General features: G+C 49.0%; 1 protein-coding gene across 4 annotated transcripts in view; it reads right to left on the minus strand.

Moving 5' to 3' along the window:
- LOC144791170 (uncharacterized) overlaps positions 1–16379 on the minus strand; it is an 82171-nt gene that overhangs the window by 48543 nt on the left and 17249 nt on the right. The gene's annotated exons all lie outside the window — the stretch shown is intronic.

Raw genomic sequence — 16379 nt, forward strand, 5'->3', positions numbered from 1 at the left:
CCCCCCCCGTGTTGGAGGTCTGCCCCGAAAGCCAGGCGCAGCCAGCGGTTATATAATTCATGGGCGGGAAACGGCCACTACAACGCGGCCGTTTCCACGGAAACATTAACCACGCATGCATTACAACGCATGCGTGGTTACCACGAAAGCCTTTACCACGCATACCTTTACTACGTGGTACGTAGTAAAGGCATGTGTGGTAAAGGTTAACATTAAAAAATGGAGCTTGGGGGGGTCTCCCCCCCAAATAAAAAGAAACTCACCTAAAGTTACTCGGCGTCGTTTAAGAGGAAACGGAAAGAAACCCGTTTCCTCTTAACGACGTATGACGTCACCACGAACAATTAGAGGAAAAGGTTGTTCGTTGAAATAGCATTCCGTTGTAACGCATGCGTGGTAAAGGCATGCGTTGCAACGGAATTCGTTGTAATAACATACAACCTTCAGGGGCGTGTGTGTGTATTTCTTTGGATCACGGAAGCTTTTCGGCCTTCCTGCGTGTCCCAATGACAATGGCAATGACAGGTGTACATCTCCACGCCTGCTGCACACAGTCAACGCCCGAGGTACCAGGTGATGTGCCTCCGAGCCACATAACACTCCGTGGCCTGCCTGCCTGCCTGCCTGCACCGTCCACGCTTACACGATGTTGCTGCATCAGCTTGCGGCACCTGAGAGCACCGCCGCTAAGATCCTCCTAGCAAACAACAGCCCTTCACACTGCTGTGCGGCACCGCGCCTCCTGCCTGCACCGCGTGACCTGCTCTGGCATCACAGGCCTCCCTCCAGTCTGACACGCCTCAGAGGGTGCCTCCCCGCTACAACAGCCCAGTGAGTGGTCTAACTAGGAACAGAACTCTCCCTTCAAGACCACCTGTCTGCTGCACAGCGGAACTGCCTGAGCCTAATGCCAAGAGGGATTTGTAGCCTGAGTCCTCAAAGTAAAGAAGGCGAATTATAGAAGGGAGCAGATGACATACAAGCAAGGCATAATACTGTCTCTGTTATATACATTAAACAACATTCCCAACCTCGGCCCTGCAGAGTGGCCACACCCCGAGGTAGGCAAGTAACCAGCTCTTGCCAACACAGCCTCAGACAACAGTACCGCAAGCTTTCACACTCAGAAGAGTGCACACGAGAATCGACCTACCATTGGTTGACAACACCATTGCTGGGCCCCAGCCAGGCCTACAACAGGGAGAACCAACCCCTCAGCATGCGCTCGTGGGAGTGCTGCAACTGTTCAGTGAGCATGCTGACCCAGCTAAAGCATTACCATGCTGAAAGACATGGGTTGGGAGGCTGGAGAACTTCTTTGTCGCAACCCGCGAGACCAATAGAGCCATCAAGTGCTCCCTCTTGCTTCATTACACAGGCGAAGAAATATACAAACTATTCGAACATCTCCCAAACACAGGCGCTGCCACACACTACAACGCTGCTGTGTGCGCGCTCTACATGCCCTTTGATCCACAATTGAACGCAGACTTTGAGTGTTTCAAACTTCACCAAGCCCGCAGCAGGAAGGAGAATCCATAGATGCATTCTATGAGCACCTACTCGCACTTGCCAGCACGTGCACAGCCGTTGACCAACCTAATGAGATAAGGGTGCATGACATCCAAGGCTGCAGAAACAAGACTTCAGGCAGCCTAACATCAGCCTCAATGATATCCTCATCATGGCAAGATCCTTTGACATGTCTGCAGCACAAGCAGTGAAAATGGATGTCGCAATCACGCAACAGACTGAGAAACCCCCCACAGTGAAAGTTGAGCGTGCAGATGCCATCCACCCAAAGGAGAGGCAGAACAAGCCTAAGACTCAAATTAACCCTCAACAAGGGCGCCGCTGCTGGTATTGTGGCTGCAAAGAGCACCCCCTTGACAACTGCCTGGCACAGGGCTGCACGTATTCAAACTGTGGTAAGGCAAATCACTTTTCTACTGTGTGAAGAAGTAGGTCCTGTGAAAGAGGCACTATGGGCAGGTGAACCCCCACCAAAGCCATACGACAGCTGACACTAGATGACACTGGATGACTCTGAATCGCAGAACGTCACCAAGTCATCGCAACAACACTGATTTCGATTAGAGGACTTGTAACCAGATGAAGAAAAAGCATTCCTCATCTCATTCTCCAGTGGCTTGTAATGACAGCCCACATGCATGGTCCAGATTGCAGACATCAAAGCCCTCATTGACACTGGTGCCTCAGTGAATGTGATGGGAATCCATCAATACCGATGCCTCCAGCCAAGACCACCTCTGTCCCCAACAAATACCAAAATCTTCACCTAAGGCAGCCAGACCCCACTACCCCTGAAAGGGCGGATAACATTCCATGTAAAGTTGGATGATCAAGAAGTCACAACCTTATTCCACGTGGTCGACAAGGAGGCTGACACTCTCATCGAGAGCCCAACGTTGGAAGATCTAGGCCTAGTGTCCTTTAAATGAAACGTGGCAGCCCGCCAGGCCGATGAGCTCCTGAGCCAATTCCCCTAACTCTTCAAAGAACTGCAGTGCCTGAAAGCCCCTCCAAATTAAATTACACATTGACAAGTCAGTTATGCCAGTCTCCCTTCGCCATGGACGAGTGCCTTTTCATTTGTGGCCCCTAGTCAAAAAGGAGCTAGATAAGCTCGAAAGGTAAGGCGTCATTAAGAAAGTATCTGGGCCATCACCTTGGGTATCCCCCATGGTCATGGAAGAGAAGCCAAAACAGCCAATGAAGATTAATGTCTGCATCAACATGTGCCACGATAGACAACATCATCACTGACCTCAATGGGTCCAGAGGATTCTCCAACCTAAACCTTAATTTCAGATATCACCAACTGCTCCTCTCTGAAGAAAGCAGGTATATCACCACAAGTTCAACACACTTGGGGCTGCGCCGGTAAAAATTTCAGAATTTTGGCATCTCTACTGCAGCAGAGGTCTACCAGGATGCCATCAGAGAGACACTGTCCGGCCTCCAGGGTGTCATGAATATGAGCGACGAAAGCTTAATATATTCCACAATGGCAGAAGAACACCACAGACACCTGCGAGCCACACTAATGCCTCTGGGAGCACAGTGTTTCTTTACACCAAGGAAAATTTTCTTTTTTCCAGAATTTTTTTGGGCTGTGTTCAATCAGGCTGGTATGAAAGTCAATCCTCTGAAGTTTACTGTCTCAGAACTCCGAAGCTTCCTGGGGACGGCCACCTACTCTGGTAGGTTTATCCCAAAGTTGGCTATCATCGCCGAGCACCTGAGAGCCCTCCCCAAGTCCTAACATCCCATGGAGATGGGGCTCCACTGAAAAAAGCAAGTTTCAAACAGTGAAGTCAACCCTGCTAAGCAAAGCCACCATGGCCTACTTCCATCCAAAGAAACAAACCAAATTGTTGGTCAATGCCAGCCCTGTTGGATTGGGGGGCATGCTCACCCAAGACGTAGAACCTGGTTGGTGGGGCTCTGTTAGATTTTGCCAGCAAATAATTGAGGTCGGTGGAAGCACGCTACTCCCAAGTAGAGAGCAAAGCGCTAGCCATTAAATGGGGGTGCAGACGCTTCCACCTGTACCTCTGTGGCAGGCCGTTCAGAGTAGTCACAGACCACCAACCACTCCTTATTTTTGTCTCTGCCCGCAACCTCTGCCATGAATTGAATGCTAGGTCATCCAACTACAGCACTATCAAACGAGGTTGTCTACTGACAAGGATCCAAAAACCCAGCAGACTTTCTTCCACCCCATCCACCCCCATCGGTTAGCAAAAACAATGACAAAACACGGATTTCACCAAAGCTTACATCGTCATAGTATCCCCAAGGGCCTACCCACAAGCTCTGAGCCTACAGGACATCAGAGATGCCACTGCAACAGACCCAGAGAAAGAAAAAGTGATGGGTGCTCTTCGTAACGACTCATGGCACAACTTCCTATGAGACTCCAATGAATGGCAAACCCTAGAGAAGTAAACACCCACAAACATTTGGTGAGTATGCAATGGGCTAATTGCCCCAACAAATGGGCTCATCCTGAAAGGGCAACGCTTGGTAATCAGAGCGATACTACAGCACCACGTGACAGGGCTGACTCACGGCGAACATCAGGGGACAGCAAAGCTGAAATCCTGCATGACAGTAACTGTCTGGTTCCCTGGTGTCGAAGCTGAAATTGACGCAATGGTAAGGCTATGCCCTTCGTGCCAGCTCTCAAGAGGTGCCAGCACCCATCATGACAAAAGATCCGTGCTCATCGCCATGGTGAGTCTGAACCTAGGAAGTTTCCTGGATGGGAGAACGACCGTAGTCATAGTTGACAATTATTCCAAGTACTCCATTGATGAGACACAATCCCAGTCCATCCCATCTGGTCTCCACAACAGTATGACCCGGTGAGCACTCAAGCCCTTCGCAATCAGACCAATGTACGTGCAAGTGTCAGGCGGCGAACCGTCCACCGGATGTTGTCACCAGGGTGGAAGTTCCAGACACCCTTTGAGCCGGGTGTGTCGACTGTCACCCAAACGAATGGGACCATGATAACCTCCAGCAAAGGTAATGAACTGGTCACCAAGAAAATATCATGGTTCTGGAAGGTAGTTCCCCCCCGCTCATCTGAAGTACAAGAAGGTTAAATTATACATTGTGGGAGAACCAGCCAGAACCTGAAAGCCAAGCAGAAATAGACGCCACCTCCAGCTAATGCTGAGGTTGACTCCTGAACCAACCAGAAAACAGGTATACTTACCCATACTTGTTGACTGTCATAGGCATCCAGCCCAGAGGAAAGATGGCCCCATAAGGAGACAGAAGGACTAGGATCAAATGGAAGCATACTTCAGTGGAACTGAGTGAAGGTAAATAAATATAAAAAAGGAACTGAAGAATTAATCCTCAGTACAAGACTATCTAATTTTTGTGTAAATAAAGACCACGATCCTCAACTCATATGAAGTAGTAGTTCTTTTATACCGTCCTCTGGCCTGTGACAGTGTAGTAGTAAATATAACCATGAATAAATATACACATGTATGTACCTTTATGAATTAGACCTCTGACAGTTTACTGTAGCCCAAGGTGGGCACATTCTTCACTAATAATGTACACTGTATTTTCAGCATTTCCTGGGGTCTAGAAGAGATGACATCAAGACACCATGTCCCATACACCAACTAATCTAAGTTAGAAATCAGATTCTCTCATACGTGTGCTATGGTTTTCATCGTACCTTGATATCTCAGTTGAGCTAAGTAAACAACAAGAGAGGTGGCCCAAAAAGTTCCAGGGAACCTAGATCTCTTATAACCAGTAAGCAGAGAAAATATCCCCTGGAAGTAGAATCACATGCACTCAAAACCTTTTTCACACTCTCAAATGGCTCTATACCTTCAATTTCAGAATTAAAAATACTAATCAACAGTAAACCCACGTACTGTGGCATAATAATTAAACCCCAAGCTGAAATGTAGTGCTAGCACAATTTCATTTATATAAAAAGGAAGCAAAATATGCCTCAATCCATACATATGTTAAAAACTTTCATGAATACCTGAGAAGATAAGCATGAAATGGTGCATATACTTTAAAAAAAACAATACAGTACTTTTTATAAAAACATTTATACATTAAAAACACATTTTCAAGAAAACGGAGACCCATAAAGTACAGTTATCATATTCTGTTATAACCCACTGAGTTCCAAACATAGTACATTATACAGAGATCTTTTGGTAAAAAATATTATTCTTATCCAAATGTCCCTTGTTTTTTGGATTCTTTGTAGGAGAGTGCGTTGACGCGTTTCGGTGGTATTGGAGCTTGTTTAAAAGAACCACCTTCTTCAGGACAAGATTTTTAAGAGGGTCAAGTTTCTCCACGTTATAAATAGAAGTAAAGAGACTCGTTTTATCTCTATTTTCATATAACTACTAGAGTTCCCCCTCGATGGTAGCTTGAGTTGCTTACCTTAAATTAAAATACTTGTTTGCTCTGCACAACGTACTGTGGGGGTCCGTTATTCTGCCCACATACTGAGATTACTCCCGTAGACTTCTGATATGTCTATCTGGGTTCACGGGTTATTGATAATTCAGACCTGCCCGCTGTATCTGTGAATGGTAAAGATATACCGACTTTATTTTCTTCTCCACTCTTGGCTTCTAAATATATTGCGTTCCTCCTGTCTCTTTAATAGGTCGCTTAGCTAGATTTCTAGGGAAAATATCCTGCTCGCTCGTCCTGCATGCAGCGTTAAGAATGCTACCCTTTCAGTAATCAGACTATACTGTGTATGCAGAAAGCCCCTTTTTAAAAAAAAGAAAAACGTTATTGACCACCAGGAGCCGCCCCCGCACAGGGAAGCTGGTGAGTGCGGGCGTCTTGGCTCAGGGGCATTGCTTGTGTTCCAGTCCCCCGTGAGGGACTCCAACAGCAGCCGCATTCTTGCTGAGAGCCCTGAGAGGCTCAAAGAGCACCTTTGTATTTGGGAGTCCCCAGGAGGGGGACTCCAGCTTACAGCACCGCATCTGTTTCCCGAGCCACGGGAGGCTCAAGGCGCCCTTTGTGCAGAGCACCGAAGAGACCGGTGAGTGGTTCCCGGTAGTTGCAGAAGGGGGGGCGTCGGGGCACATTGCCGGTGCCCGTCCCCCCCCAGTGTGCTCCATCTCCGTGTGAGGGCACTTGTGATTAAGAGCCCGTGAGAGGCTCTGAGGGCATTACGTTGTTCCTGAGCCCTGAGAGGCTCCCAAGGCGGCATTTTATGATTGAGAGCCCTGAGAAGGCTCCGGGGTCACTACCAGGTATTCGAGCCCCGAGAGGCTCAGCGTGACCCCCCCCCCCCCTCCCCCCTTTTTGTATTTAGAGCCCAGAGAGGCTCACAGCCCACATTGTTTGTGTAGAGCCTAGCGAGGCTCTTGAGGGGCAGTTAGTTGTTTAGAGCCACGAGGCTCTAGGGGACACGAGTGTTTTGGCCCCCTTGTGTCCTTGAGTCCACGAGGCTCCAACGTTGGCATCCACATTGCTTTCAACTTCCCAGCACTTCGTGGGCAGTTGCCACGTTTAGGCTTGTGTTCTTGGCTGCCTGCGCAGCCTGCCTGACATTTGCACTACGGGCATTTGAGCCCTTGCAAGGCCAGTTGGCCAGGGGGCTGGTATGTACTTTCTGCGCAATGTGGTTACCTGCTATGTTTATGATAGTAATGGCCTAATGTGAGTTTTGCGCAATGTGATGTGGTGCTAGGAAATGTAATGCATTTAATATGATTACGCACCTTGATCTTACACCTCAGAATGTTTTTAGGCATCATGTGTTTTTGCGCTATTGAGTTGTGGTCTGGCACCTCTGAATGTGTTTATGCATCATGTGTCTTCCTTGTACTTACACCGCTGAATGTATGTTTTATGCATCATGTGTTTTCCTTCCCTACACCTCTGAATGTTGTGATGCATCATGTGTAATGTGTTCTTGCTGATACCCCTAATTGTATTGTGATACTTAGGTGGTTGTTCTTTCTAGTACAGGTGGTCCTAGTGAGGTCCTGGTTCCCTGCGTGACAATCTCCTAAGGTGGTTAGGGTTGCGTAGGTGGTACTTTCCTGTTACCAGTAGTTACTGGTTGTGTGCTATACTTGCTAATTTGTGCTACAGTGATTTTATATCCTATATTCTATGTTCTAGAAGTGCTATTTCTACTAAGTTCTGATTCTGACAGTGGCCCATGTGGCCCTGTCTTGTAAATAATCCCTTGTGAATATTGCCCGTACCAGTTGGCACAATGTATATTGTGTGATTACTATCTGATGTGTTTTGACAATACAAAAGTTATTTTTATATAACCTTGTGTGGAGTTCCTTTTGTGGTGTGCCTAGGATGTTGTTGCTGTAGTGTGCGTGCGCAAATGCTTTACACATTGCCTCCGGGATAAGCCTGTCTGCTCGTGCCAAGCTACCAAGGGGGTGAGCAGGGGTTATCTTGGCGTGTGACTCCCTTGCCCTGACTAGAATGGTGGTTTCTGCCTGGCTTTGGCGTCAGCCTTAGCCAACCAGAAAATCCCAGTTCTAACATTGGTGGACAGCGGTGAGGATCTGGGGCCGGATGTAGGTCGGTCGGTAACGGCCGAAAATCGGTATTTTCGGCCGTTACCGACCGGTATTGCAGGAATGGTATGTAGGGCCACATATTTTACAGATTCGGTAAATTTACCGATCGGTAAATTTACCGAATCTGTAAAATACCGATTCGGTATTTTTACCTATTAGTTTAATTTGATATGTAGGTGGTACTCTTCTGAGTCCCACAACCCTTACCGAATCTGTATTTTACCATCAAATATATTTGATGGTAAAATACCGATTCCGGTGTGCATGCACATGTGTGCATGCACACCTGTGCCATATGACAGGCAGACCTGCCCTTAGGGCAGGTATGCCTGCCACATGGCACCCAAGCCTCTTTTGGGGGTGCCAGAGGGTGTCAAAGTGACACCCCCTGCACCCTTGTGGAATTCAGTATTTACCGATTCCGTAAATACCGAATCGGTAATGCCCATTCATTCCTATGGGCTGCAAAGCCCATAGGAATGAATGGGCATTACCGGTCGGTATTTACCGAATCAGTAAATACCGATTTTTACCGATTCGGTAAAAGGAACATCTGGATGTTCCTACATGTCCCCCCTTCTTATTTACCGATTTTTAATTACCGAATCGGTAAAATTCGGTAATTAAAAATCGGTAAATAAGTCCTACCTACATGTGGCCCTAGGTCTTGTGTTTGCGCAGTACCACAGCGACAGCTGGCTACATTACAAAACTCTGCATTTTTAGATAGTCACGTGTTTGGGATTATTGTTTATGATTTTGTTTTTCCTCAAGAGTGTCATTTTCAAATGGTGTTCCTGCGCTTTATGTTTGGTGGCAGATGAGAGAAAATGACAGGGCGGGACGCCAGTAGAGGGGGAGGTTCCCATTAACCCTGGGCGGAGTGGGGCTCCGTGGAGCTACGTGAAGTGGGCGCACAACTATGCCCACCCACGCACTCCGCGTAGCCCCACTCCGCGCCGCCCGCCTCCCTCCCGCCCTCCCTAAGTACATAAATAAAGGCATAAAAAGCTTTTAAAAACACTTACCTTGTCTGCCGCGTCCCCGGGGCTCCCTATCGCCGTCCCGCGATTCGCGCCGCCACCGCATCGGATCCTAGTGCGCATGCGTGGGCGGCCGCGCATGCGCATTCCTCACGAGAAATGCGCATGCGCGGCCGCCCGCGCATGCGCATTAGAATCCGAAATGGCGGCGCGCATCGCGGGACGGCAAGAGGGAGCCCCGGGGACGCGGCAGACAAGGTAAGTGTTTTTAAAAGCTTTTTATGCCTTCATTTATGTATTTAGGGAGGGCGGGAGGGAGGCGGGTGGCAGCCGGCTACGCCCCGTGTGCGGAGCGCCCGTAGTGCCGCCTGGCTACGCCGGCTACGCAAAATGCGTAGGAGACGGCACTCCGTGCACTCCGTGCACGGAGCGTATCTGGCCGCCCAGGGTTAGTTCCCATAGATTAGGAATTCCTTGCTGGGTCCAGTGCCCAATCCCTGTTCCTGTCCCTGTGTGGGTAGATGGAAGAGAGGGAGTGTGGAGGAGAAACGACTTGCTCGGGAGGGTGGTTATCCCCTGAGTGTAGTGTGTGTGTCTGGATTCCCCAGTATGGTAGGATCCAGTGGTGGCAGCTAAAATGTGTCCAGTGCGTGAAGTCCCATTCCCAGTTCCCAGAGTATGGTGCCTGGTGCTCAGTAAGAGGGGTACAGGTTGAGAGTCAGGGGCAGTGAGGAACTGTCTCACCAGTCTGAAGGGGGAGTGCGTGGATGAGTGGTGTGTTGAACTGGAGGAGTTGGTGTGAATTTTTTTGTGTGATCAAAGAAGCTTGCACTGGAGGTGTACCTCTGGTGTTGTGCAGGAGGTCCTGCAGAGGCACTGGACAAGTAGGTGGACGTCTGACGGTGTGCTAGATGTCTTGCAGAGGCATTGGGGAGTGATTCTAAAAGGAGTGGCTTGTGTATCTGATGATCCTGTGTAGGGGAAGAGGTTCATGTGTAGCCCAGCTAGGTCCCAGTAGGATGGTAGGGGTGTAGGGGCTCACGTCCTGTCTCAGTGGAGGCGGAGTGAGTGTGGGACGGTGTGTCCCACGTTGGCCCGAAACCCTATCTCAGGGCCTGGAGGGTTCCCTAAGGGAGCGCCAGGTCAGGGGTCTAGGCTGTACTTACAGGTCATTTGAGGAGGATATTCCTGTGTCTTGATGACGGGGAGTGTCTGTAACCAGAACTCCGGCGGTCCTGGTGTTGGGCAGTACCGCTCCGAAGTGGTGGGTGCAGAAGTCCTGGTTCGCTGGACATTTGACCGTCCAGAGTGCTTGACCATTTGTGGGGCCTCTGGAGGTCGTTCCCCGAGGAGGGGGGAGGCCAGGTTCAGGTTCAGCCTGACCTGGAGGGAAGGGCATCTGTAATCAGTGTCCTGACCGGTTTTGGCTTCCAGGGGTACCGCTCCAAGGTGGGAGGGTGAAGAACTCTGGAAGGGGGTGCAGAGGGACGGTGTCCTTGTCTCGGACCCCGGTGCAACCTGAGGGTTTAGGTCCTAGGTTGGGAGATTAGGAAACTTCCAGGTCAAGAAGGAATCTCTGCCAAAGTAGATCAGCTGAAGAGACTGAGGGGGCTGCCCTTGCTGTGTGTTCTGGGGCCCACCTGCAGTTTGTTGTTTCCACTGAGGTAGAGGAAAGGGGACTTTGCTGTGTGATGTGTCCCCCCACCTGCTTGAAGAGGGACTGTGCTGTGTGCTTTGTACCTCCGAAGTGAAATAGTTTCCAGATCCCAGGAGGTAGACCAGTGATGGAGTGAGGTCCTGAACTGGTAGGAGAGTTGTGTTCTGGTGGGTGCTTCCCTGGGAGGGTGCGGAACCCCAGAAGTAGAGGTAGGGTGGGGCGTTCTTGCCCGTGACCTCTGGTCAGCCTGAGGGTATGGTCCCTAGGTTGAAGGATCAGTGGTAGTTGTAGCTACACTGAGAGGGAGAGTGGAGAATGGCTATTGTGTGCGAGGGGTTACTGCCCCACACTCTGTGGAGTGGTTAGGACCTGTGACATTTGGATGGCCTAGGGCCTGGTCCTGGCTGTGGATGACTAGGGAGTACCAGTGGGGTATCCTAGTTGGGTCAGAGAGTTCTGGTTTGGAGGTAACCATGTGGGTTAAAATGGAGTAGAACCGGACGGTGTCCCTGCCGTGCGGGCCCGTGTCCGTGTTTTGTCGCCCAAAGCAGGGAAGCCCATTAGTGGAGTGATTGGTCTACCCTGCGTTTTGGCTGGAAGGGGGTTGTGTTGGACCTGGCCCTTTTTGGCAGGTTCACCCCGAAACTTTTTGCTTTTTCCTAGCCTGTTTCTGGAACCTGGTGTTGGTGATTTTAGGCCTTTGCGCACTTTTTCACTGTGGTATAGTGTAAAGTGCGTGAGCTCTCTGTGTATGTGTGGTGAGTAACCTGCCCTCCCATAGGAATGCATGGAAAATATGTGTGACCATGGTAGTTCCTGATGTGTGGGGAGTGCAGGGTCGAGTTTGGTATGTGCGAACTCGTGAGATTGAATGCTGCGTAATGATGTATGCGGCATGATTGTGTCTAGTGTAGAAGTGCCACTTTTAGAAGTTGGCATATTTGTGTAATTTGTGCCTGGCGTGTGATTGGCTGGAGCGTGGCTCCAGGAGTGTGCCTGGGCCTGATTGTGGATTGGCTGTCTGGTTTGAGGGTGACAGGGGCTGGGGAGCCCCCAGGAGGTTGTCTGAGTCAGCCCTTGGTTGAATGACTGCATCTGCAACTAGAGTGGTGGGAGGAGATAGCACCTAGGAGTGAATAGGGCTGTGCCTGCCTGCCACAATGCTGGCTCCACCTTCTGCTGGGCGGCTGTCGCCTCTGCCCCTCACACTGAAAGGAGTTCCCTATAACCAGTTGTAGCTGTTTCTCACACTGCCTGCACCCTTTAGACAAAGGATTTTTGGGTATAAAAAGGGTGCTGTGACACTCTGGAAATGTTCTTGTTTTTGACTTGAATCCTGCCAGGGGCGTGCTGCTGCTTGGGCCCAGGGGAGGCTTACCTCCCTGGGCCCTGCCCAGCCCCTGGATGCCTGATGGACCCTGTGCTGGGACCCCTCTGCTTTGCCTAGGGGGATTGGAGGACTTTTCTTTGCTGATGGGCTGGTTTCTCCAACTCTTGGTCCCAAGACTTTGCTGCATCCTTTTTAGCACCCTGGGAGTGCTTTCCTTTTTATTTCAGGACCCCTGGGTACATCTAGCGCTGGGAGCGCTTTTGTTTGTGTCTCTAGCGCTGGAAGCGCTTTATCTTTGCCTCTAGCGCTGGGAGCGCGGTTTCATTGCCCACAAGCGCCTGAAAGCGCTTTATTTTTGTCCCCAGCGCTTGGGAGCACTCTCCTTATCACCAGCGCCTGGAAGCGCTCTTTGTCCTTATAGCGCCTGGGAGCGCTTTCCATTTACGGTCGGTGCCCACCCGGCATTGCCCCCCCTGGATTGCCGTTTCGAGGGTGCCCACCCCTCAGTTTGTTGTCAATTGCTGCTGCGAGATAATCCTCTTCCGGGCCGCTGCCGGTGTGACCCGGAAGACAGGCGAGGTGGTGTGCGGGGAGGCGGGGCTTCCAAGGGGGAGAGGGAAGCCCCGCAAGTTAAGCGCGCCTGCCGATAGAGCCCCGGGATGCAGTGGAACTCGCGGCCGCCACCTTCAGCAGTACCCAGCCCCCGGGGGTGGGACCGGGTGAACAGGAGGGCGCTGCCCTCGCCGACGAGCCGCCGGAAGAGAGCCGCCCCAGGAGCCGCCGCCGCACAGAGAAGCTGGTGAGTGTGGGGCGGGCGTCTTGGCTTAGGGGCATTGCTTGTGTTCGAGTCCCCCGTGAGGGACTCCAACAGCAGCCGCATTCTTGCTGAGAGCCCCGAGAGGCTCAAAGAGCACCTTTGTCTTTGGGAGTCCCCGGGAGGGGGACTCCAGCTTACAGCGCCGCATCTGTTTCCCAAGCCACGGGAGGCTCAAGGCGCCCTTTGTGCAGAGTACCGAAGAGACCGGTGAGTGGTTCCCGGTAGTTGCAGAAGGGGGGGCGTCGGGGCACATTGCCGGTGCCCGTCCCCCCCAGTGTGCTCCATCTCCGTGTGAGGGCACTTGTGATTAAGAGCCCATGAGAGGCTCTGAGGGCATTACATTGTTCCTGAGCCCTGAGAGGCTTCCAAGGCGGCATTTTATGATTGAGAGCCCTGAGGAGGCTCCGAGGGCACTACCTGGTATTCGAGCCCCGAGAGGCTCAGCGTGCCCCCCCCCTTTTCGTATTTAGAGCCCAGAGAGGCTCACAGCCCACCTTGTTTGTGTAGAGCCCAGCGAGGCTCTTGAGGGGCAGTTAGTTGTTTGGAGCCACGAGGCTCTAGGGGTCACGAGTGTTTTGCCCCCCTTGTGTCCTTGAGCCCACGAGGCTCCAACGTTGGCATCCACATTGCTTTCAACTGCCCAGCACTTCGTGGGCAGTTACCGCATTTAGGCTTGTGTTCTTGGTTGCCTGCGCAGCCTGCCTGACATTTGGACTACGGGCATTTGAGCCCTTGCAAGGCCAGTTGGCCAGGGGGCTGGTATGTAATTTCTGCGCAATGTGGTTACCTGCTATGTTTATGATGGTAATGGCCTAATGTGAGTTTTGCGCAATGTGATGTGGTGCTAGGAAATGTAATGCATTTAATATGATTAGGCACCTTGATCTTACACCTCTGAATGTTTTTAGGCATCATGTGTTTTTGCGCTATTGAGTTGTGATCTGGTACCTCTGAATGTGTTTACGCATCATGTGTCTTCCTTGTACTTACACCGCTGAATGTATGTTTTATGCATCATGTGTTTTCCTTCCCTACACCTCTGAATGTTGTGATGCATCATGTGTAATGTGTTCTTGCTGATACCCCTAATTGTATTGTGATACTTAGGTGGTTGTTCTTTCTAGTACAGGTGGTCCTAGTGAGGCCCTGGTTCCCTGCGTGTCATTCTCCTAAGGTGGTTAGGGTTGCGTAGGTGGTACTTACCTGTTACCAGTAGTTACTGGTTGTGTGCTATGCTTGCTAATTTGTGCTACAGTGATTTTACATCCTATATTCTATGTTCTAGAAGTGCTATTTCTACTAAGTGCTGATTCTGACAGTGGCCCATGTGGCCCTGTCTTGTAAATAATCCCTTGTGAATATTGCCCGTACCAGTTGGCACAATGTATATTGTTTGATTACTATCTGATGTGTTTTGACAATACAAAAGTTATTTTTATATAACCTTGTGTGGAGTTCCTTTTGTGGTGTGCCTACGATGTTGTTGCTGTTGTGTGCGTGCGCAAATGCTTCACACATTGCCTCTGGGATAAGCCTGTCTGCTCGTGCCAAGCTACCAAGGGGTGAGCAGGGGATATCTTGGTGTGTGACTCCCTTGCCCTGACTAGAATGGTGGTTTCTGCCTGGCTTTGGCGTCAGCCTTAGCCAACCAGAAAATCCCAGTCAAGCTACCATCGGGGTAGAACTCTAGTAATTATATGAAAATAGAGATAAAATGCGTCTCTTTCCCTCTCTCGTTAATGCTTTCATTGAAGGTGTGGCTGCCAAATTGCTACATACACAGCACCGTGTTTATTTGAAAAGACGAAAGGTGGGCCATTTTAGCGGTGATATTAAATAAGCGGAGGTGCATCCTATATATACCCAGCCTTAAGGTAAGAGATAAGAGGCAGGGATAAAGACGATAATACTTCTATTAAGAAAATTATAAAGAATCAATAGGAGATCCTCTTACCCTTTTTCCTTCTATTCCCTGATATAGTTTGAATGGGGTGTAGTAGCCTCCTTCATAGGAAGGTTTATGAATAAGACATTGCGCACATGGATCGTATGATATAAATCTTCATTTGCTACGGTCAGTAAAACAAGTAAGAAAAAGGGAACTATTTAAGTATGAATGATTGAGTATGGTATGAAATAACGCAAAATAGGGATGAATGAGAGTAATATGCAATATAAGGGAGTGGCACCCTTTTGTTTTGCTCTAAATTGAAATGATGTGCATGTAGATATGATATCCTCTAGACGGACAAGTGGGCACCTAGAGGGCATGTAATCTTGAACACGTCTACATAGGGCACCGGGATAATGGGAATATGATAATAACAACTATATATGTGATGTGAAAAGCTTGGCTGATACCTGTCTTATTTTCATGTAGATAAAATATTTATAAATTGGAGAAACTTGACCCTCCCAAAAATCTGGTCCTGAAGAGGGTGGTTCTTTTAAACAAGCTCCAATACCACCGAACCGCGTTGACACACTCTCCTACAAAGAATCCAAAAAACAAGGGACATTTGGATAAGAATAATATTTTTTACCAAAAGATCTCTGTATAATGTACTATGTTTGGATCTCATTGGGTTATATCAGAATATGATAACTGTACTTTATGGGTCTCCGTTTTCTTGAAAATGTGTTTTTAATGTTTAAATGTTTTTATAAAAAGTACTGTATTGGTTTTTTAAAAGTATATGCACCATTTCAGGCTTATCCTCTCAGGTATTCATGAAAGTTTTTACCATGTGTATGGATTGAGGCATATTTTGCTTCCTTTTTATTTAAATAAAATTGTGCTAGGACTACATTTCAGCGTGGGGTTTAATTTTTATGCCACAGTACGTGGGTTTACTGGTGATTAGTAGTTTGAATTCTGAAATTGCAAGTGTAGAGCCATTTGAGCGTGTGAAAAAGGTTTTGAGTGCATGTGATTCTACTTCAAGGGGATATTTTCTCTGCTTATCAGTTGAGCTAGTGTAAAGAGGAGGGGGTTTACCCAAACATAGTCACTGGGACCTGGGTTGTATAAGTACTGAGAGGAGGGGGTCCCAGTGTAGTAGAACGTTAATTGAAAATTCAGTTCGTAAAACAATAAATGCATCCACAATGTTTTATTCACAATGGGATGGGGTATACTTCATATACAGACAATTTTTATCAAAACTTTCTGGACGGTTGTGCAGTGCCCCAAAGGGGAGGAGGAAGGGAGGTGGTCAAGTGAGGATATAGTGATGGGAGGGAATGAGTGACAGTAAAATCAGCAAATTCACTACAGAATATTGGTTAGATATACTCAAAACCAAACAAAGACCAATGGTTCAAAATTAGAATCAACGAAACGTTATACTTCACATAACACAATAAATGTAAATATGATGGCGTGAAGTTAACAGTCAAGCAAAATGTTGTCGACGTTTCGACCCTCTAAGTTTTGCAGGAATTAATTGTGCCCTTGCTGTGGGGTCTTCATCAGGACATATTACGGGGCCAGCAA

This window comes from Lissotriton helveticus, chromosome 11, assembly GCF_964261635.1.
Source record: "Lissotriton helveticus chromosome 11, aLisHel1.1, whole genome shotgun sequence".
Taxonomy (NCBI): domain Eukaryota; kingdom Metazoa; phylum Chordata; class Amphibia; order Caudata; family Salamandridae; genus Lissotriton; species Lissotriton helveticus.